Below are 23,435 nucleotides of genomic sequence, written 5' to 3' on the forward strand. Positions count from 1 at the left end.
ATGGTGTAGAGGAGGGAGGGGGGACAGAAGCAGCCCCTACACTGCTATATGATGGTGTAGAGGGGGGAGGGGGGACAGAAGCAGCCCCTACACTGCTATATGATGGTGTAGAGGAGGGAGGGGGGACAGAAGCAGCCCCTACACTGCTATATGATGGTGTAGAGGGGGGGGGGGGGGGGACGACAGAAGCAGCCCCTACACTGCTATATGATGGTGTAGAGGAGGGAGGGGGGGGACAGAAGCAGCCCCTACACTGCTATATGATGGTGTAGAGGAGGGGGGGGGGGGCAGAAGCAGCCCCTACACTGCTATATGATGGTGTAGAGGAGGGGGGACAGAAGCAGCCCCTACACTGCTATATGATGGTGTAGAGGAGGGGGGGGGGCAGAAGCAGCCCCTACACTGCTATATGATGGTGTAGAGGAGGGGGGGGGGGGGGGGGGGCAGAAGCAGCCCCTACACTGCTATATGATGGTGTAGAGGAGGGGGGGGGGACAGAAGCAGCCCCTACACTGCTATATGATGGTGTAGAGGAGGGAGGGGGGACAGAAGCAGCCCCTACACTGCTATATGATGGTGTAGAGGAGGGAGGGGGGGACAGAAGCAGCCCCTACACTGCTATATGATGGTGTAGAGGAGGGAGGGGGGACAGAAGCAGCCCCTACACTGCTATATGATGGTGTAGAGGAGGGAGGGGGGACAGAAGCAGCCCCTACACTGCTATATGATGGTGTAGAGGAGGGAGGGGGGACAGAAGCAGCCCCTACACTGCTATATGATGGTGTAGAGGAGGGAGGGGGACAGAAGCAGCCCCTACACTGCTATATGATGGTGTAGAGGAGGGGGGGACAGAAGCAGCCCCTACACTGTTATATGATGGTGTAGAGGAGGGGGGGACAGAAGCAGCCCCTACACTGCTATATGATGGTGTAGAGGAGGGAGGGAGGACAGAAGCAGCCCCTACACTGCTATATGATGGTGTAGAGGAGGGAGGGGGGACAGAAGCAGCCCCTACACTGCTATATGATGGTGTAGAGGAGGGAGGGGGGACAGAAGCAGCCCCTACACTGCTATATGATGGTGTAGAGGAGGGGGGGGACAGAAGCAGCCCCTACACTGCTATATGATGGTGTAGAGAAGGGAGGAGGGACAGAAGCAGCCCATACACTGCTATATGATGGTGTAGAGGAGGGAGGAGGGGACAGAAGCAGCCCCTACACTGCATATGATGGTGTAGAGGAGGGAGGGGGGACAGAAGCAGCCCCTACACTGTTATATGATGGTGTAGAGGAGGGAGGGGGGGACAGAAGCAGCCCCTACACTGCTATATGATGGTGTAGAGGAGGGGGGGGGGGGACAGAAGCAGCCCCTACACTGCTATATGATGGTGTAGAGGAGGGAGGGGGGGACAGAAGCAGCCCCTACACTGCTATATGATGGTGTAGAGGAGGGGGGGGACAGAAGCAGCCCCTACACTGCTATATGATGGTGTAGAGGAGGGAGGGGGGACAGAAGCAGCCCCTACACTGCTATATGATGGTGTAGAGGAGGGGGGGGGACAGAAGCAGCCCCTACACTGCTATATGATGGTGTAGAGGAGGGAGGAGGGACAGAAGCAGCCCATACACTGCTATATGATGGTGTAGAGGAGGGAGGAGGGGACAGAAGCAGCCCCTACACTGCATATGATGGTGTAGAGGAGGGAGGGGGGACAGAAGCAGCCCCTACACTGTTATATGATGGTGTAGAGGAGGGAGGGGGGGACAGAAGCAGCCCCTACACTGCTATATGATGGTGTAGAGGAGGGGGGGGGGGGGACAGAAGCAGCCCCTACACTGCTATATGATGGTGTAGAGGAGGGAGGGGGGACAGAAGCAGCCCCTACACTGCTATATGATGGTGTAGAGGAGGGGGGGGACAGAAGCAGCCCCTACACTGCTATATGATGGTGTAGAGGAGGGAGGGGGGGACAGAAGCAGCCCCTACACTGCTATATGATGGTGTAGAGGAGGGAGGGGGGGACAAAAGCAGCCCCTACACTGCTATATGATGGTGTAGAGGAGGGAGGGGGGGACAAAAGCAGCCCCTACACTGCTATATGATGGTGTAGAGGAGGGAGGGGGGACAGAAGCAGCCCCTACACTGCTATATGATGGTGTAGAGGAGGGAGGGAGGACAGAAGCAGCCCCTACACTGCTATATGATGGTGTAGAGGAGGGAGGGGGGGACAAAAGCAGCCCCTACACTGCTATATGATGGTGTAGAGGAGGGAGGGGGGGACAAAAGCAGCCCCTACACTGCTATATGATGGTGTAGAGGAGGGAGGGGGGACAGAAGCAGCCCCTACACTGCTATATGATGGTGTAGAGGAGGGAGGGAGGACAGAAGCAGCCCCTACACTGCTATATGATGGTGTAGAGGAGGGAGGGGGGGGGGACAGAAGCAGCCCCTACACTGCTATATGATGGTGTAGAGGAGGGAGGGAGGACAGAAGCAGCCCCTACACTGCTATATGATGGTGTAGAGGAGGGAGGGAGGACAGAAGCAGCCCCTACACTGCTATATGATGGTGTAGAGGAGGGAGGGAGGACAGAAGCAGCCCCTACACTGCTATATGATGGTGTAGAGGAGGGAGGGGGGGACAAAAGCAGCCCCTACACTGCTATATGATGGTGTAGAGGAGGGAGGGGGGGACAAAAGCAGCCCCTACACTGCTATATGATGGTGTAGAGGAGGGAGGGGGGACAGAAGCAGCCCCTACACTGCTATATGATGGTGTAGAGGAGGGAGGGAGGACAGAAGCAGCCCCTACACTGCTATATGATGGTGTAGAGGAGGGAGGGGGGGGGACAGAAGCAGCCCCTACACTGCTATATGATGGTGTAGAGGAGGGAGGGAGGACAGAAGCAGCCCCTACACTGCTATATGATGGTGTAGAGGAGGGAGGGAGGACAGAAGCAGCCCCTACACTGCTATATGATGGTGTAGAGGAGGGAGGGGGGGGGACAGAAGCAGCCCCTACACTGCTATATGATGGTGTAGAGGAGGGAGGGAGGACAGAAGCAGCCCCTACACTGCTATATGATGGTGTAGAGGAGGGAGGGGGGACAGAAGCAGCCCCTACACTGCTATATGATGGTGTAGAGGAGGGGGGGGGACAGAAGCAGCCCCTACAGTGCTATATGATGGTGTAGAGGAGGGAGGGGGGGGGGGGGACAGTAGCAGCCCCTACACTGCTATATGATTGTGTAGAGGGGGGAGAGAAGCAGCCCCTACACTGCTATATGATGGTGTAGAGGAGGGGGGGGACAGAAGCAGCCCCTACACTGCTATATGATGGTGTAGAGGAGGGAGGGGGGACAGAAGCAGCCCCTACACTGCTATATGATGGTGTAGAGGGGGGGGGGGGGGGGGGACGACAGAAGCAGCCCCTACACTGCTATATGATGGTGTAGAGGAGGGAGGGGGGGGACAGAAGCAGCCCCTACACTGCTATATGATGGTGTAGAGGAGGGGGGGGGGGGGCAGAAGCAGCCCCTACACTGCTATATGATGGTGTAGAGGAGGGGGGACAGAAGCAGCCCCTACACTGCTATATGATGGTGTAGAGGAGGGGGGGGGGCAGAAGCAGCCCCTACACTGCTATATGATGGTGTAGAGGAGGGGGGGGGGGGGGGGGGCAGAAGCAGCCCCTACACTGCTATATGATGGTGTAGAGGAGGGGGGGGGGACAGAAGCAGCCCCTACACTGCTATATGATGGTGTAGAGGAGGGAGGGGGGACAGAAGCAGCCCCTACACTGCTATATGATGGTGTAGAGGAGGGAGGGGGGGACAGAAGCAGCCCCTACACTGCTATATGATGGTGTAGAGGAGGGAGGGGGGACAGAAGCAGCCCCTACACTGCTATATGATGGTGTAGAGGAGGGAGGGGCGGACAGAAGCAGCCCCTACACTGCTATATGATGGTGTAGAGGAGGGAGGGGGGACAGAAGCAGCCCCTACACTGCTATATGATGGTGTAGAGGAGGGAGGGGGACAGAAGCAGCCCCTACACTGCTATATGATGGTGTAGAGGAGGGGGGGACAGAAGCAGCCCCTACACTGTTATATGATGGTGTAGAGGAGGGGGGGACAGAAGCAGCCCCTACACTGCTATATGATGGTGTAGAGGAGGGAGGGAGGACAGAAGCAGCCCCTACACTGCTATATGATGGTGTAGAGGAGGGAGGGGGGACAGAAGCAGCCCCTACACTGCTATATGATGGTGTAGAGGAGGGAGGGGGGACAGAAGCAGCCCCTACACTGCTATATGATGGTGTAGAGGAGGGGGGGACAGAAGCAGCCCCTACACTGCTATATGATGGTGTAGAGGGGGGGGGGGGGGACGACAGAAGCAGCCCCTACACTGCTATATGATGGTGTAGAGGAGGGAGGGGGGGGACAGAAGCAGCCCCTACACTGCTATATGATGGTGTAGAGGAGGGGGGGGGGGGGGGCAGAAGCAGCCCCTACACTGCTATATGATGGTGTAGAGGAGGGGGGACAGAAGCAGCCCCTACACTGCTATATGATGGTGTAGAGGAGGGGGGGGGGCAGAAGCAGCCCCTACACTGCTATATGATGGTGTAGAGGAGGGGGAGGGGGGGGGGGGCAGAAGCAGCCCCTACACTGCTATATGATGGTGTAGAGGAGGGGGGGGGACAGAAGCAGCCCCTACACTGCTATATGATGGTGTAGAGGAGGGAGGGGGGACAGAAGCAGCCCCTACACTGCTATATGATGGTGTAGAGGAGGGAGGGGGGGACAGAAGCAGCCCCTACACTGCTATATGATGGTGTAGAGGAGGGAGGGGGGACAGAAGCAGCCCCTACACTGCTATATGATGGTGTAGAGGAGGGAGGGGGGGACAGAAGCAGCCCCTACACTGCTATATGATGGTGTAGAGGAGGGAGGGGGGACAGAAGCAGCCCCTACACTGCTATATGATGGTGTAGAGGAGGGAGGGGGACAGAAGCAGCCCCTACACTGCTATATGATGGTGTAGAGGAGGGGGGGACAGAAGCAGCCCCTACACTGTTATATGATGGTGTAGAGGAGGGGTGGACAGAAGCAGCCCCTACACTGCTATATGATGGTGTAGAGGAGGGAGGGAGGACAGAAGCAGCCCCTACACTGCTATATGATGGTGTAGAGGAGGGAGGGGGGACAGAAGCAGCCCCTACACTGCTATATGATGGTGTAGAGGAGGGAGGGGGGACAGAAGCAGCCCCTACACTGCTATATGATGGTGTAGAGGAGGGGGGGGACAGAAGCAGCCCCTACACTGCTATATGATGGTGTAGAGGAGGGAGGAGGGACAGAAGCAGCCCATACACTGCTATATGATGGTGTAGAGGAGGGAGGAGGGGACAGAAGCAGCCCCTACACTGCATATGATGGTGTAGAGGAGGGAGGGGGGACAGAAGCAGCCCCTACACTGTTATATGATGGTGTAGAGGAGGGAGGGGGGGACAGAAGCAGCCCCTACACTGCTATATGATGGTGTAGAGGAGGGGGGGGGGGGACAGAAGCAGCCCCTACACTGCTATATGATGGTGTAGAGGAGGGAGGGGGGACAGAAGCAGCCCCTACACTGCTATATGATGGTGTAGAGGAGGGGGGGGACAGAAGCAGCCCCTACACTGCTATATGATGGTGTAGAGGAGGGGGGGGGACAGAAGCAGCCCCTACACTGCTATATGATGGTGTAGAGGAGGGAGGGGGGGACAGAAGCAGCCCCTACACTGCTATATGATGGTGTAGAGGAGGGAGGGGGGACAAAAGCAGCCCCTACACTGCTATATGATGGTGTAGAGGAGGGAGGGGGGACAAAAGCAGCCCCTACACTGCTATATGATGGTGTAGAGGAGGGAGGGGGGACAGAAGCAGCCCCTACACTGCTATATGATGGTGTAGAGGAGGGAGGGAGGACAGAAGCAGCCCCTACACTGCTATATGATGGTGTAGAGGAGGGAGGGGGGGACAAAAGCAGCCCCTACACTGCTATATGATGGTGTAGAGGAGGGAGGGGGGGACAAAAGCAGCCCCTACACTGCTATGTGATGGTGTAGAGGAGGGAGGGGGGACAGAAGCAGCCCCTACACTGCTATATGATGGTGTAGAGGAGGGAGGGAGGACAGAAGCAGCCCCTACACTGCTATATGATGGTGTAGAGGAGGGAGGGGGGGGGGACAGAAGCAGCCCCTACACTGCTATATGATGGTGTAGAGGAGGGAGGGAGGACAGAAGCAGCCCCTACACTGCTATATGATGGTGTAGAGGAGGGAGGGAGGACAGAAGCAGCCCCTACACTGCTATATGATGGTGTAGAGGAGGGAGGGGGGGGGACAGAAGCAGCCCCTACACTGCTATATGATGGTGTAGAGGAGGGAGGGAGGACAGAAGCAGCCCCTACACTGCTATATGATGGTGTAGAGGAGGGAGGGGGGACAGAAGCAGCCCCTACACTGCTATATGATGGTGTAGAGGAGGGGGGGGGACAGAAGCAGCCCCTACACTGCTATATGATGGTGTAGAGGAGGGAGGGGGTCAGAAGCAGCCCCTACACTGCTATATGATGGTGTAGAGGAGGGGGGGGACAGAAGCAGCCCCTACACTGCTATATGATGGTGTAGAGGAGGGAGGGGGTCAGAAGCAGCCCCTACACTGCTATATGATGGTGTAGAGGAGGGGGGGGGGCAGAAGCAGCCCCTACACTGCTATATGATGGTGTAGAGGAGGGAGGGGGGACAGAAGCAGCCCCTACACTGTTATATGATGGTGTAGAGGAGGGGGGGGGGGGGACAGAAGCAGCCCCTACACTGCTATATGATGGTGTAGAGGAGGGAGGGGGGGACAGAAGCAGCCCCTACACTGCTATATGATGGTGTAGAGGAGGGGGGGGACAGAAGCAGCCCCTACACTGCTATATGATGGTGTAGAGGAGGGAGGGGGGGACAGAAGCAGCCCCTACACTGCTATATGATGGTGTAGAGGAGGGGGGGGGACAGAAGCAGCCCCTACACTGCTATATGATGGTGTAGAGGAGGGAGGGGGGGACAGAAGCAGCCCCTACACTGCTATATGATGGTGTAGAGGAGGGAGGGGGGGACAGAAGCAGCCCCTACACTGCTATATGATGGTGTAGAGGAGGGAGGGGGGGACAGAAGCAGCCCCTACACTGCTATATGATGGTGTAGAGGAGGGAGGGGGGACAGAAGCAGCCCCTACACTGCTATATGATGGTGTAGAGGAGGGGGGGGGGGGCAGAAGCAGTCCCTACACTGCTATATGATGGTGTAGAGGAGGGGGGGGGGGGGGGGGGGCAGAAGCAGCCCCTACACTGCTATATGATGGTGTAGAGGAGGGGGGGGGGACAGAAGCAGCCCCTACACTGCTATATGATGGTGTAGAGGAGGGAGGGGGGACAGAAGCAGCCCCTACACTGCTATATGATGGTGTAGAGGAGGGGGGGGGACAGAAGCAGCCCCTACAGTGCTATATGATGGTGTAGAGGAGGGAGGGGGGGGGACAGAAGCAGCCCCTACACTGCTATATGATGGTGTAGAGGAGGGAGGGGGGACAGAAGCAGCCCCTACACTGCTATATGATGGTGTAGAGGGGGGAGGGGGGACAGAAGCAGCCCCTACACTGCTATATGATGGTGTAGAGGAGGGAGGGGGGACAGAAGCAGCCCCTACACTGCTATATGATGGTGTAGAGGGGGGGGGGGGGGGGACGACAGAAGCAGCCCCTACACTGCTATATGATGGTGTAGAGGAGGGAGGGGGGGACAGAAGCAGCCCCTACACTGCTATATGATGGTGTAGAGGAGGGGGGGGGGGGCAGAAGCAGCCCCTACACTGCTATATGATGGTGTAGAGGAGGGGGGACAGAAGCAGCCCCTACACTGCTATATGATGGTGTAGAGGAGGGGGGGGGGCAGAAGCAGCCCCTACACTGCTATATGATGGTGTAGAGGAGGGGGGGGGGGGGGGGGGGCAGAAGCAGCCCCTACACTGCTATATGATGGTGTAGAGGAGGGGGGGGGGACAGAAGCAGCCCCTACACTGCTATATGATGGTGTAGAGGAGGGAGGGGGGACAGAAGCAGCCCCTACACTGCTATATGATGGTGTAGAGGAGGGAGGGGGGGACAGAAGCAGCCCCTACACTGCTATATGATGGTGTAGAGGAGGGAGGGGGGACAGAAGCAGCCCCTACACTGCTATATGATGGTGTAGAGGAGGGAGGGGGGGACAGAAGCAGCCCCTACACTGCTATATGATGGTGTAGAGGAGGGAGGGGGGACAGAAGCAGCCCCTACACTGCTATATGATGGTGTAGAGGAGGGAGGGGGACAGAAGCAGCCCCTACACTGCTATATGATGGTGTAGAGGAGGGGGGGACAGAAGCAGCCCCTACACTGTTATATGATGGTGTAGAGGAGGGGGGGACAGAAGCAGCCCCTACACTGCTATATGATGGTGTAGAGGAGGGAGGGAGGACAGAAGCAGCCCCTACACTGCTATATGATGGTGTAGAGGAGGGAGGGGGGACAGAAGCAGCCCCTACACTGCTATATGATGGTGTAGAGGAGGGAGGGGGGACAGAAGCAGCCCCTACACTGCTATATGATGGTGTAGAGGAGGGGGGGGGACAGAAGCAGCCCCTACACTGCTATATGATGGTGTAGAGAAGGGAGGAGGGACAGAAGCAGCCCATACACTGCTATATGATGGTGTAGAGGAGGGAGGAGGGGACAGAAGCAGCCCCTACACTGCATATGATGGTGTAGAGGAGGGAGGGGGGACAGAAGCAGCCCCTACACTGTTATATGATGGTGTAGAGGAGGGAGGGGGGGACAGAAGCAGCCCCTACACTGCTATATGATGGTGTAGAGGAGGGGGGGGGGGACAGAAGCAGCCCCTACACTGCTATATGATGGTGTAGAGGAGGGAGGGGGGGACAGAAGCAGCCCCTACACTGCTATATGATGGTGTAGAGGAGGGGGGGGACAGAAGCAGCCCCTACACTGCTATATGATGGTGTAGAGGAGGGAGGGGGGGACAGAAGCAGCCCCTACACTGCTATATGATGGTGTAGAGGAGGGGGGGGGACAGAAGCAGCCCCTACACTGCTATATGATGGTGTAGAGGAGGGAGGAGGGACAGAAGCAGCCCATACACTGCTATATGATGGTGTAGAGGAGGGAGGAGGGGACAGAAGCAGCCCCTACACTGCATATGATGGTGTAGAGGAGGGAGGGGGGACAGAAGCAGCCCCTACACTGTTATATGATGGTGTAGAGGAGGGAGGGGGGGACAGAAGCAGCCCCTACACTGCTATATGATGGTGTAGAGGAGGGGGGGGGGGGACAGAAGCAGCCCCTACACTGCTATATGATGGTGTAGAGGAGGGAGGGGGGGACAGAAGCAGCCCCTACACTGCTATATGATGGTGTAGAGGAGGGGGGGACAGAAGCAGCCCCTACACTGCTATATGATGGTGTAGAGGAGGGAGGGGGGACAGAAGCAGCCCCTACACTGCTATATGATGGTGTAGAGGAGGGAGGGGGGGACAAAAGCAGCCCCTACACTGCTATATGATGGTGTAGAGGAGGGAGGGGGGGACAAAAGCAGCCCCTACACTGCTATATGATGGTGTAGAGGAGGGAGGGGGGACAGAAGCAGCCCCTACACTGCTATATGATGGTGTAGAGGAGGGAGGGAGGACAGAAGCAGCCCCTACACTGCTATATGATGGTGTAGAGGAGGGAGGGGGGGACAAAAGCAGCCCCTACACTGCTATATGATGGTGTAGAGGAGGGAGGGGGGGACAAAAGCAGCCCCTACACTGCTATATGATGGTGTAGAGGAGGGAGGGGGGACAGAAGCAGCCCCTACACTGCTATATGATGGTGTAGAGGAGGGAGGGAGGACAGAAGCAGCCCCTACACTGCTATATGATGGTGTAGAGGAGGGAGGGGGGGGGGACAGAAGCAGCCCCTACACTGCTATATGATGGTGTAGAGGAGGGAGGGAGGACAGAAGCAGCCCCTACACTGCTATATGATGGTGTAGAGGAGGGAGGGAGGACAGAAGCAGCCCCTACACTGCTATATGATGGTGTAGAGGAGGGAGGGAGGACAGAAGCAGCCCCTACACTGCTATATGATGGTGTAGAGGAGGGAGGGGGGACAAAAGCAGCCCCTACACTGCTATATGATGGTGTAGAGGAGGGAGGGGGGGACAAAAGCAGCCCCTACACTGCTATATGATGGTGTAGAGGAGGGAGGGGGGACAGAAGCAGCCCCTACACTGCTATATGATGGTGTAGAGGAGGGAGGGAGGACAGAAGCAGCCCCTACACTGCTATATGATGGTGTAGAGGAGGGAGGGGGGGGGGACAGAAGCAGCCCCTACACTGCTATATGATGGTGTAGAGGAGGGAGGGAGGACAGAAGCAGCCCCTACACTGCTATATGATGGTGTAGAGGAGGGAGGGAGGACAGAAGCAGCCCCTACACTGCTATATGATGGTGTAGAGGAGGGAGGGGGGGGACAGAAGCAGCCCCTACACTGCTATATGATGGTGTAGAGGAGGGAGGGAGGACAGAAGCAGCCCCTACACTGCTATATGATGGTGTAGAGGAGGGAGGGGGGACAGAAGCAGCCCCTACACTGCTATATGATGGTGTAGAGGAGGGGGGGGACAGAAGCAGCCCCTACAGTGCTATATGATGGTGTAGAGGAGGGAGGGGGGGGGGGGGACAGTAGCAGCCCCTACACTGCTATATGATTGTGTAGAGGGGGGAGAGAAGCAGCCCCTACACTGCTATATGATGGTGTAGAGGAGGGGGGGGACAGAAGCAGCCCCTACACTGCTATATGATGGTGTAGAGGAGGGAGGGGGGACAGAAGCAGCCCCTACACTGCTATATGATGGTGTAGAGGGGGGGGGGGGGGGGGGACGACAGAAGCAGCCCCTACACTGCTATATGATGGTGTAGAGGAGGGAGGGGGGGGACAGAAGCAGCCCCTACACTGCTATATGATGGTGTAGAGGAGGGGGGGGGGGGGCAGAAGCAGCCCCTACACTGCTATATGATGGTGTAGAGGAGGGGGGACAGAAGCAGCCCCTACACTGCTATATGATGGTGTAGAGGAGGGGGGGGGGCAGAAGCAGCCCCTACACTGCTATATGATGGTGTAGAGGAGGGGGGGGGGGGGGGGGCAGAAGCAGCCCCTACACTGCTATATGATGGTGTAGAGGAGGGGGGGGGACAGAAGCAGCCCCTACACTGCTATATGATGGTGTAGAGGAGGGAGGGGGGACAGAAGCAGCCCCTACACTGCTATATGATGGTGTAGAGGAGGGAGGGGGGGACAGAAGCAGCCCCTACACTGCTATATGATGGTGTAGAGGAGGGAGGGGGGACAGAAGCAGCCCCTACACTGCTATATGATGGTGTAGAGGAGGGAGGGGCGGACAGAAGCAGCCCCTACACTGCTATATGATGGTGTAGAGGAGGGAGGGGGGACAGAAGCAGCCCCTACACTGCTATATGATGGTGTAGAGGAGGGAGGGGGACAGAAGCAGCCCCTACACTGCTATATGATGGTGTAGAGGAGGGGGGGACAGAAGCAGCCCCTACACTGTTATATGATGGTGTAGAGGAGGGGGGGACAGAAGCAGCCCCTACACTGCTATATGATGGTGTAGAGGAGGGAGGGAGGACAGAAGCAGCCCCTACACTGCTATATGATGGTGTAGAGGAGGGAGGGGGGACAGAAGCAGCCCCTACACTGCTATATGATGGTGTAGAGGAGGGAGGGGGGACAGAAGCAGCCCCTACACTGCTATATGATGGTGTAGAGGAGGGGGGGGACAGAAGCAGCCCCTACACTGCTATATGATGGTGTAGAGGAGGGAGGAGGGACAGAAGCAGCCCATACACTGCTATATGATGGTGTAGAGGAGGGAGGAGGGGACAGAAGCAGCCCCTACACTGCATATGATGGTGTAGAGGAGGGAGGGGGGACAGAAGCAGCCCCTACACTGTTATATGATGGTGTAGAGGAGGGAGGGGGGGACAGAAGCAGCCCCTACACTGCTATATGATGGTGTAGAGGAGGGGGGGGGGGACAGAAGCAGCCCCTACACTGCTATATGATGGTGTAGAGGAGGGAGGGGGGACAGAAGCAGCCCCTACACTGCTATATGATGGTGTAGAGGAGGGGGGGGACAGAAGCAGCCCCTACACTGCTATATGATGGTGTAGAGGAGGGGGGGGGACAGAAGCAGCCCCTACACTGCTATATGATGGTGTAGAGGAGGGAGGGGGGGACAGAAGCAGCCCCTACACTGCTATATGATGGTGTAGAGGAGGGGGGGGGACAGAAGCAGCCCCTACACTGCTATATGATGGTGTAGAGGAGGGAGGAGGGACAGAAGCAGCCCATACACTGCTATATGATGGTGTAGAGGAGGGAGGAGGGGACAGAAGCAGCCCCTACACTGCATATGATGGTGTAGAGGAGGGAGGGGGGACAGAAGCAGCCCCTACACTGTTATATGATGGTGTAGAGGAGGGAGGGGGGGACAGAAGCAGCCCCTACACTGCTATATGATGGTGTAGAGGAGGGGGGGGGGGGGACAGAAGCAGCCCCTACACTGCTATATGATGGTGTAGAGGAGGGAGGGGGGGACAGAAGCAGCCCCTACACTGCTATATGATGGTGTAGAGGAGGGGGGGGACAGAAGCAGCCCCTACACTGCTATATGATGGTGTAGAGGAGGGGGGGGGACAGAAGCAGCCCCTACACTGCTATATGATGGTGTAGAGGAGGGAGGGGGGGACAGAAGCAGCCCCTACACTGCTATATGATGGTGTAGAGGAGGGAGGGGGGACAAAAGCAGCCCCTACACTGCTATATGATGGTGTAGAGGAGGGAGGGGGGGACAAAAGCAGCCCCTACACTGCTATATGATGGTGTAGAGGAGGGAGGGGGGACAGAAGCAGCCCCTACACTGCTATATGATGGTGTAGAGGAGGGAGGGAGGACAGAAGCAGCCCCTACACTGCTATATGATGGTGTAGAGGAGGGAGGGGGGGACAAAAGCAGCCCCTACACTGCTATATGATGGTGTAGAGGAGGGAGGGGGGGACAAAAGCAGCCCCTACACTGCTATATGATGGTGTAGAGGAGGGAGGGGGGACAGAAGCAGCCCCTACACTGCTATATGATGGTGTAGAGGAGGGAGGGAGGACAGAAGCAGCCCCTACACTGCTATATGATGGTGTAGAGGAGGGAGGGGGGGGGGACAGAAGCAGCCCCTACACTGCTATATGATGGTGTAGAGGAGGGAGGGAGGACAGAAGCAGCCCCTACACTGCTATATGATGGTGTAGAGGAGGGAGGGAGGACAGAAGCAGCCCCTACACTGCTATATGATGGTGTAGAGGAGGGAGGGGGGGGACAGAAGCAGCCCCTACACTGCTATATGATGGTGTAGAGGAGGGAGGGAGGACAGAAGCAGCCCCTACACTGCTATATGATGGTGTAGAGGAGGGAGGGGGGACAGAAGCAGCCCCTACACTGCTATATGATGGTGTAGAGGAGGGGGGGGGACAGAAGCAGCCCCTACAGTGCTATATGATGGTGTAGAGGAGGGAGGGGGGGGGGGGGGACAGTAGCAGCCCCTACACTGCTATATGATTGTGTAGAGGGGGGAGAGAAGCAGCCCCTACACTGCTATATGATGGTGTAGAGGAGGGGGGGACAGAAGCAGCCCCTACACTGCTATATGATGGTGTAGAGGAGGGGGGGACAGAAGCAGCCCCTACACTGCTATATGATGGTGTAGAGGAGGGAGGGAGGACAGAAGCAGCCCCTACACTGCTATATGATGGTGTAGAGGAGGGGGGGGACAGAAGCAGCCCCTACACTGCTATATGATGGTGTAGAGGAGGGGGGGGGGACAGAAGCAGCCCCTACACTGCTATATGATGGTGTAGAGGAGGGAGGGGGGGACAGAAGCAGCCCCTACACTGCTATATGATGGTGTAGAGGAGGGGGGGGGACAGAAGCAGCCCCTACACTGCTATATGATGGTGTAGAGGAGGGAGGAGGGACAGAAGCAGCCCATACACTGCTATATGATGGTGTAGAGGAGGGAGGAGGGGACAGAAGCAGCCCCTACACTGCATATGATGGTGTAGAGGAGGGAGGGGGGACAGAAGCAGCCCCTACACTGTTATATGATGGTGTAGAGGAGGGAGGGGGGACAGAAGCAGCCCCTACACTGCTATATGATGGTGTAGAGGAGGGGGGGGGGGGGACAGAAGCAGCCCCTACACTGCTATATGATGGTGTAGAGGAGGGAGGGGGGGACAGAAGCAGCCCCTACACTGCTATATGATGGTGTAGAGGAGGGGGGGGACAGAAGCAGCCCCTACACTGCTATATGATGGTGTAGAGGAGGGGGGGGGGACAGAAGCAGCCCCTACACTGCTATATGATGGTGTAGAGGAGGGAGGGGGGGACAGAAGCAGCCCCTACACTGCTATATGATGGTGTAGAGGAGGGAGGGGGGGACAAAAGCAGCCCCTACACTGCTATATGATGGTGTAGAGGAGGGAGGGGGGGACAAAAGCAGCCCCTACACTGCTATATGATGGTGTAGAGGAGGGAGGGGGGACAGAAGCAGCCCCTACACTGCTATATGATGGTGTAGAGGAGGGAGGGAGGACAGAAGCAGCCCCTACACTGCTATATGATGGTGTAGAGGAGGGAGGGGGGGACAAAAGCAGCCCCTACACTGCTATATGATGGTGTAGAGGAGGGAGGGGGGGACAAAAGCAGCCCCTACACTGCTATATGATGGTGTAGAGGAGGGAGGGGGGACAGAAGCAGCCCCTACACTGCTATATGATGGTGTAGAGGAGGGAGGGAGGACAGAAGCAGCCCCTACACTGCTATATGATGGTGTAGAGGAGGGAGGGGGGGGGACAGAAGCAGCCCCTACACTGCTATATGATGGTGTAGAGGAGGGAGGGAGGACAGAAGCAGCCCCTACACTGCTATATGATGGTGTAGAGGAGGGAGGGAGGACAGAAGCAGCCCCTACACTGCTATATGATGGTGTAGAGGAGGGAGGGGGGGGACAGAAGCAGCCCCTACACTGCTATATGATGGTGTAGAGGAGGGAGGGAGGACAGAAGCAGCCCCTACACTGCTATATGATGGTGTAGAGGAGGGAGGGGGGACAGAAGCAGCCCCTACACTGCTATATGATGGTGTAGAGGAGGGGGGGGGACAGAAGCAGCCCCTACAGTGCTATATGATGGTGTAGAGGAGGGAGGGGGGGGGGGGGGACAGTAGCAGCCCCTACACTGCTATATGATTGTGTAGAGGGGGGAGAGAAGCAGCCCCTACACTGCTATATGATGGTGTAGAGGAGGGGGGGGACAGAAGCAGCCCCTACACTGCTATATGATGGTGTAGAGGAGGGGGGGACAGAAGCAGCCCCTACACTGCTATATGATGGTGTAGAGGAGGGAGGGAGGACAGAAGCAGCCCCTACACTGCTATATGATGGTGTAGAGGAGGGAGGGGGGACAGAAGCAGCCCCTACACTGCTATATGATGGTGTAGAGGAGGGGGGGGGGGGGGACAGAAGCAGCCCCTACAGTGCTATATGATGGTGTAGAGGGGGGAGGGGGGACAGAAGCAGCCCCTACACTGCTATATGATGGTGTAGAGGAGGGAGGGAGGACAGAAGCAGCCCCTACACTGCTATATGATGGTGTAGAGGAGGGAGGGGGGACAGAAGCAGCCCCTACACTGCTATATGATGGTGTAGAGGAGGGGGGGGGGACAGAAGCAGCCCCTACAGTGCTATATGATGGTGTAGAGGGGGGAGGGGGGACAGAAGCAGCCCCTACACTGCTATATGATGGTGTAGAGGAGGGGGGACAGAAGCAGCCCCTACACTGCTATATGATGGTGTAGAGGAGGGGGGGACAGAAGCAGCCCCTACACTGCTATATGATGGTGTAGAGGAGGGGGGGGGACAGAAGCAGCCCCTACACTGCTATATGATGGTGTAGAGGAGGGGGGGACAGAAGCAGCCCCTACACTGCTAGATGATGGTGTAGAGGAGGGAGGGGGGTGCAAAAGCAGCCCCTACACTGCTATATGATGGTGTAGAGGAGGGGGGGACAGAAGCAGCCCCTACACTGCTATATGATGGTGTAGAGGAGGGAGGGGGGGACAAAAGCAGCCCCTACACTGCTATATGATGGTGTAGAGGAGGGAGGGGGGGACAGAAGCAGCCCCTACACTGCTATATGATGGTGTAGAGGAGGGAGGGGGGACAGAAGCAGCCCCTACACTGCTATATGATGGTGTAGAGGAGGGAGGGGGGACAGAAGCAGCCCCTATACTGCTATATGATGGTGTAGAGGAGGGAGGGGGGGACAGAAGCAGCCCCTACACTGCTATATGATGGTGTAGAGGAGGGGGGGGGGGACAGAAGCAGCCCCTACACTGCTATATGATGGTGTAGAGGAGGGAGGGGGGGACAGAAGCAGCCACTACACTGTTATATGATGGTGTAGAGGAGGGAGGGGGGACAGAAGCAGCCCCTACACTGCTATATGATGGTGTAGAGGAGGGGGGGACAGAAGCAGCCCCTACACTGCTATATGATGGTATAGAGGAGGGGGGGGACAGAAGCAGCCCCTACACTGCTATATGATGGTGTAGAGGAGGGAGGGGGGGACAAAAGCAGCCCCTACACTGCTATATGATGGTGTAGAGGAGGGAGGGGGGACAGAAGCAGCCCCTACACTGCTATATGATGGTGTAGAGGAGGGAGGGAGGACAGAAGCAGCCCCTACACTGCTATATGATGGTGTAGAGGAGGGAGGGGGGACAGAAGCAGCCCCTACACTGCTATATGATGGTGTAGAGGAGGGGGGGGGACAGACGCAGCCCCTACAGTGCTATATGATGGTGTAAGGAGGGAGGGGGGGACAGAAGCAGCCGGTACACTGCTATATGATGGTGTAGAGGAGGGGGGAGGACAGAAGCAGCCCCTACACTGCTATATGATGGTGTAGAGGAGGGAGGGGGGGACAGAAGCAGCCCCTACACTGTTATATGATGGTGTAGAGGAGGGAGGGGGGGTGAGAAGCAGCCCCTACAGTGCTATATGATGGTGTAGAGGAGGGGGGGGGACAGAAACAGCCCCTACACTGCTATATGATGGTGTAGAGGAGGGAGGGGGACAGAAGCAGCCCCTACACTGCTATATGATGGTGTAGAGGAGGGGGGGGGGGGCAGAAACAGCCCCTACACTGCTATATGATGGTGTAGAGGAGGGAGGGGGGGACAGAAGCAGCCCCTACACTGCTATATGATGGTGTAGAGGAGGGAGGGGGGACAGAAGCAGCCCCTACACTGCTATATGATGGTGTAGAGGAGGGAGGGGGGACAGAAGCAGCCCCTACACTGCTATATGATGGTGTAGAGGAGGGAGGGGGGACAGAAGCAGCCCCTACACTGCTATATGATGGTGTAGAGGAGGGAGGGGGGACAGAAGCAGCCCCTACACTGCTATATGATGGTGTAGAGGAGGGAGGGGGGTGAGAAGCAGCCCCTACACTGCTATATGATGGTGTAGAGGAGGGGGGGGGACAGAAGCAGCCCCTACACTGCTATATGATGGTGTAGAGGAGGGAGGGGGGACAGAAGCAGCCCCTACACTGCTATATGATGGTGTAGAGGAGGGAGGGGGGACAGAAGCAGCCCCTACACTGCTATATGATGGTGTAGAGGAGGGAGGGGGGACAGAAGCAGCCCCTACACTGCTATATGATGGTGTAGAGGAGGGAGGGGGGGGTGAGAAGCAGCCCCTACACTGCTATATGATGGTGTAGAGGAGGGGGGGGGACAGAAGCAGCCCTACACTGCTATATGATGGTGTAGAGGAGGGGGGGGGACAGAAGCAGCCCCTACACTGCTATATGATGGTGTAGAGGAGGGGGGGGGGGACAGAAGCAGCCCCTACACTGCTATATGATGGTGTAGAGGAGGGGGGGGGACAGAAGCAGCCCCTACACTGCTATATGATGGTGTAGAGGAGGGAGGAGGGACAGAAGCAGCCCATACACTGCTATATGATGGTGTAGAGGAGGGAGGAGGGGACAGAAGCAGCCCCTACACTGCTATATGATGGTGTAGAGGAGGGGGGGGGACAGAAGCAGCCCCTACACTGCTATATGATGGTGTAGAGGAGGGAGGGGGGACAGAAGCAGCCCCTACACTGTTATATGATGGTGTAGAGGAGGGGGGGGGGGGGACAGAAGCAGCCCCTACACTGCTATATGATGGTGTAGAGGAGGGAGGTGGGGACAGAAGCAGCCCCTACACTGCTATATGATGGTGTAGAGGAGGGGGGGGACAGAAGCAGCCCCTACACTGCTATATGATGGTGTAGAGGAGGGAGGGGGGACAGAAGCAGCCCCTACACTGCTATATGATGGTGTAGAGGAGGGGGGGGACAGAGAAGCAGCCCCTACACTGCTATATGATGGTGTAGAGGGGGGAGGGGGGACAGAAGCAGCCCCTACACTGCTATATGATGGTGTAGAGGAGGGAGGGGGGGACAGAAGCAGCCCCTACACTGCTATATGATGGTGTAGAGGAGGGAGGGGGGACAGAAGCAGCCCCTACACTGCTATATGATGGTGTAGAGGAGGGGGGGGGGGGGACAGAAGCAGCCCCTACACTGCTATATGATGGTGTAGAGGGGGGAGGGGGGACAGAAGCAGCCCCTACACTGCTATATGATGGTGTAGAGGAGGGGGGGGACAGAAGCAGCCCCTACACTGCTATATGATGGTGTAGAGGAGGGAGGGGGGACAGAAGCAGCCCCTACACTGCTATATGATGGTGTAGAGGAGGGGGGGGACAGAAGCAGCCCCTACACTGCTATATGATGGTGTAGAGGAGGGAGGGGGTCAGAAGCAGCCCCTACACTGCTATATGATGGTGTAGAGGAGGGGGGGGACAGAAGCAGCCCCTACACTGCTATATGATGGTGTAGAGGAGGGAGGGGGGACAGAAGCAGCCCCTACACTGTTATATGATGGTGTAGAGGAGGGGGGGGGGGACAGAAGCAGCCCCTACACTGCTATATGATGGTGTAGAGGAGGGAGGGGGGGACAGAAGCAGCCCCTACACTGCTATATGATGGTGTAGAGGAGGGGGGGGGACAGAAGCAGCCCCTACACTGCTATATGATGGTGTAGAGGAGGGAGGGGGGACAGAAGCAGCCCCTACACTGCTATATGATGGTGTAGAGGAGGGGGGGGGACAGAAGCAGCCCCTACACTGCTATATGATGGTGTAGAGGAGGGAGGGGGGACAGAAGCAGCCCCTACACTGCTATATGATGGTGTAGAGGAGGGAGGGGGGGACAGAAGCAGCCCCTACACTGCTATATGATGGTGTAGAGGAGGGAGGGGGGGACAGAAGCAGCCCCTACACTGCTATATGATGGTGTAGAGGAGGGGGGGGGGACAGAAGCAGCCCCTACACTGCTATATGATGGTGTAGAGGAGGGAGGGGGGACAGAAGCAGCCCCTACACTGCTATATGATGGTGTAGAGGAGGGAGGGGGGACAGAAGCAGCCCCTACACTGCTATATGATGGTGTAGAGGAGGGAGGGGGGACAGAAGCAGCACCCTACACTGCTATATGATGGTGTAGAGGAGGGGGGGGGACAGACGCAGCCCCTACAGTGCTATATGATGGTGTAAGGAGGGAGGGGGGGACAGAAGCAGCCGGTACACTGCTATATGATGGTGTAGAGGAGGGGGGAGGACAGAAGCAGCCCCTACACTGCTATATGATGGTGTAGAGGAGGGAGGGGGGGACAGAAGCAGCCCCTACACTGTTATATGATGGTGTAGAGGAGGGAGGGGGGGTGAGAAGCAGCCCCTACAGTGCTATATGATGGTGTAGAGGAGGGGGGGGGACAGAAACAGCCCCTACACTGCTATATGATGGTGTAGAGGAGGGAGGGGGACAGAAGCAGCCCCTACACTGCTATATGATGGTGTAGAGGAGGGGGGGGGGCAGAAACAGCCCCTACACTGCTATATGATGGTGTAGAGGAGGGAGGGGGGGACAGAAGCAGCCCCTACACTGCTATATGATGGTGTAGAGGAGGGAGGGGGGACAGAAGCAGCCCCTACACTGCTATATGATGGTGTAGAGGAGGGAGGGGGGACAGAAGCAGCCCCTACACTGCTATATGATGGTGTAGAGGAGGGAGGGGGGACAGAAGCAGCCCCTACACTGCTATATGATGGTGTAGAGGAGGGAGGGGGGACAGAAGCAGCCCCTACACTGCTATATGATGGTGTAGAGGAGGGAGGGGGGTGAGAAGCAGCCCCTACACTGCTATATGATGGTGTAGAGGAGGGGGGGGGGACAGAAGCAGCCCCTACACTGCTATATGATGGTGTAGAGGAGGGAGGGGGGACAGAAGCAGCCCCTACACTGCTATATGATGGTGTAGAGGAGGGAGGGGGGACAGAAGCAGCCCCTACACTGCTATATGATGGTGTAGAGGAGGGAGGGGGGACAGAAGCAGCCCCTACACTGCTATATGATGGTGTAGAGGAGGGAGGGGGGGGTGAGAAGCAGCCCCTACACTGCTATATGATGGTGTAGAGGAGGGGGGGGGACAGAAGCAGCCCTACACTGCTATATGATGGTGTAGAGGAGGGGGGGGGACAGAAGCAGCCCCTACACTGCTATATGATGGTGTAGAGGAGGGGGGGGGGGACAGAAGCAGCCCCTACACTGCTATATGATGGTGTAGAGGAGGGGGGGGACAGAAGCAGCCCCTACACTGCTATATGATGGTGTAGAGGAGGGAGGAGGGACAGAAGCAGCCCATACACTGCTATATGATGGTGTAGAGGAGGGAGGAGGGGACAGAAGCAGCCCCTACACTGCTATATGATGGTGTAGAGGAGGGGGGGGACAGAAGCAGCCCCTACACTGCTATATGATGGTGTAGAGGAGGGAGGGGGGACAGAAGCAGCCCCTACACTGTTATATGATGGTGTAGAGGAGGGGGGGGGGGGACAGAAGCAGCCCCTACACTGCTATATGATGGTGTAGAGGAGGGAGGGGGGGACAGAAGCAGCCCCTACACTGCTATATGATGGTGTAGAGGAGGGGGGGGACAGAAGCAGCCCCTACACTGCTATATGATGGTGTAGAGGAGGGGGGGACAGAGAAGCAGCCCCTACACTGCTATATGATGGTGTAGAGGAGGGAGGGGGGGACAGAAGCAGCCCCTACACTGCTATATGATGGTGTAGAGGAGGGAGGGGGGGACAGAAGCAGCCCCTACACTGCTATATGATGGTGTAGAGGAGGGAGGGGGGGACAGAAGCAGCCCCTACACTGCTATATGATGGTGTAGAGGAGGGAGGGGGGGGGACAGAAGCAGCCCCTACACTGCTATATGATGGTGTAGAGGGGGGAGGGGGGACAGAAGCAGCCCCTACACTGCTATATGATGGTGTAGAGGAGGGGGGGGGGACAGAAGCAGCCCCTACACTGCTATATGATGGTGTAGAGGAGGGAGGGGGGACAGAAGCAGCCCCTACACTGCTATATGATGGTGTAGAGGAGGGGGGGGACAGAAGCAGCCCCTACACTGCTATATGATGGTGTAGAGGAGGGAGGGGGTCAGAAGCAGCCCCTACACTGCTATATGATGGTGTAGAGGAGGGGGGGACAGAAGCAGCCCCTACACTGCTATATGATGGTGTAGAGGAGGGAGGGGGGACAGAAGCAGCCCCTACACTGTTATATGATGGTGTAGAGGAGGGGGGGGGGACAGAAGCAGCCCCTACACTGCTATATGATGGTGTAGAGGAGGGAGGGGGGGACAGAAGCAGCCCCTACACTGCTATATGATGGTGTAGAGGAGGGGGGGGACAGAAGCAGCCCCTACACTGCTATATGATGGTGTAGAGGAGGGAGGGGGGGACAGAAGCAGCCCCTACACTGCTATATGATGGTGTAGAGGAGGGGGGGGGACAGAAGCAGCCCCTACACTGCTATATGATGGTGTAGAGGAGGGAGGGGGGACAGAAGCAGCCCCTACACTGCTATATGATGGTGTAGAGGAGGGAGGGGGGGACAGAAGCAGCCCCTACACTGCTATATGATGGTGTAGAGGAGGGGGGGGGGGACAGAAGCAGCCCCTACACTGCTATATGATGGTGTAGAGGAGGGAGGGGGGGACAGAAGCAGCCCCTACACTGCTATATGATGGTGTAGAGGAGGGGGGGTGGGGCAGAAGCAGTCCCTACACTGCTATATGATGGTGTAGAGGAGGGAGGGGGGGGGGGGGGGCAGAAGCAGCCCCTACACTGCTATATGATGGTGTAGAGGAGGGGGGGGGGACAGAAGCAGCCCCTACACTGCTATATGATGGTGTAGAGGAGGGAGGGGGGACAGAAGCAGCCCCTACACTGCTATATGATGGTGTAGAGGAGGGGGGGGGGACAGAAGCAGCCCCTACAGTGCTATATGATGGTGTAGAGGAGGGAGGGGGGGGGGACAGAAGCAGCCCCTACACTGCTATATGATGGTGTAGAGGAGGGAGGGGGGACAGAAGCAGCCCCTACACTGCTATATGATGGTGTAGAGGGGGGAGGGGGGACAGAAGCAGCCCCTACACTGCTACATGATGGTGTAGAGGAGGGAGGGGGGACAGAAGCAGCCCCTACACTGCTATATGATGGTGTAGAGGGGGGGGGGGGGGGGGGGCGACAGAAGCAGCCCCTACACTGCTATATGATGGTGTAGAGGAGGGAGGGGGGGGACAGAAGCAGCCCCTACACTGCTATATGATGGTGTAGAGGAGGGGGGGGGGGCAGAAGCAGCCCCTACACTGCTATATGATGGTGTAGAGGAGGGGGGACAGAAGCAGCCCCTACACTGCTATATGATGGTGTAGAGGAGGGGGGGGGGCAGAAGCAGCCCCTACACTGCTATATGATGGTGTAGAGGAGGGGGGGGGGGGCAGAAGCAGCCCCTACACTGCTATATGATGGTGTAGAGGGGGGGGGACAGAAGCAGCCCCTACACTGCTATATGATGGTGTAGAGGAGGGAGGGGGGACAGAAGCAGCCCCTACACTGCTATATGATGGTTTAGAGGAGGGAGGGGGGGACAGAAGCAGCCCCTACACTGCTATATGATGGTGTAGAGGAGGGAGGGGGGACAGAAGCAGCCCCTACACTGCTATATGATGGTGTAGAGGAGGGAGGGGGGACAGAAGCAGCCCCTA

The sequence above is a fragment of the Salvelinus alpinus genome, chromosome 2, assembly GCF_045679555.1.
Source record: "Salvelinus alpinus chromosome 2, SLU_Salpinus.1, whole genome shotgun sequence".
Lineage (NCBI taxonomy): Eukaryota > Metazoa > Chordata > Actinopteri > Salmoniformes > Salmonidae > Salvelinus > Salvelinus alpinus.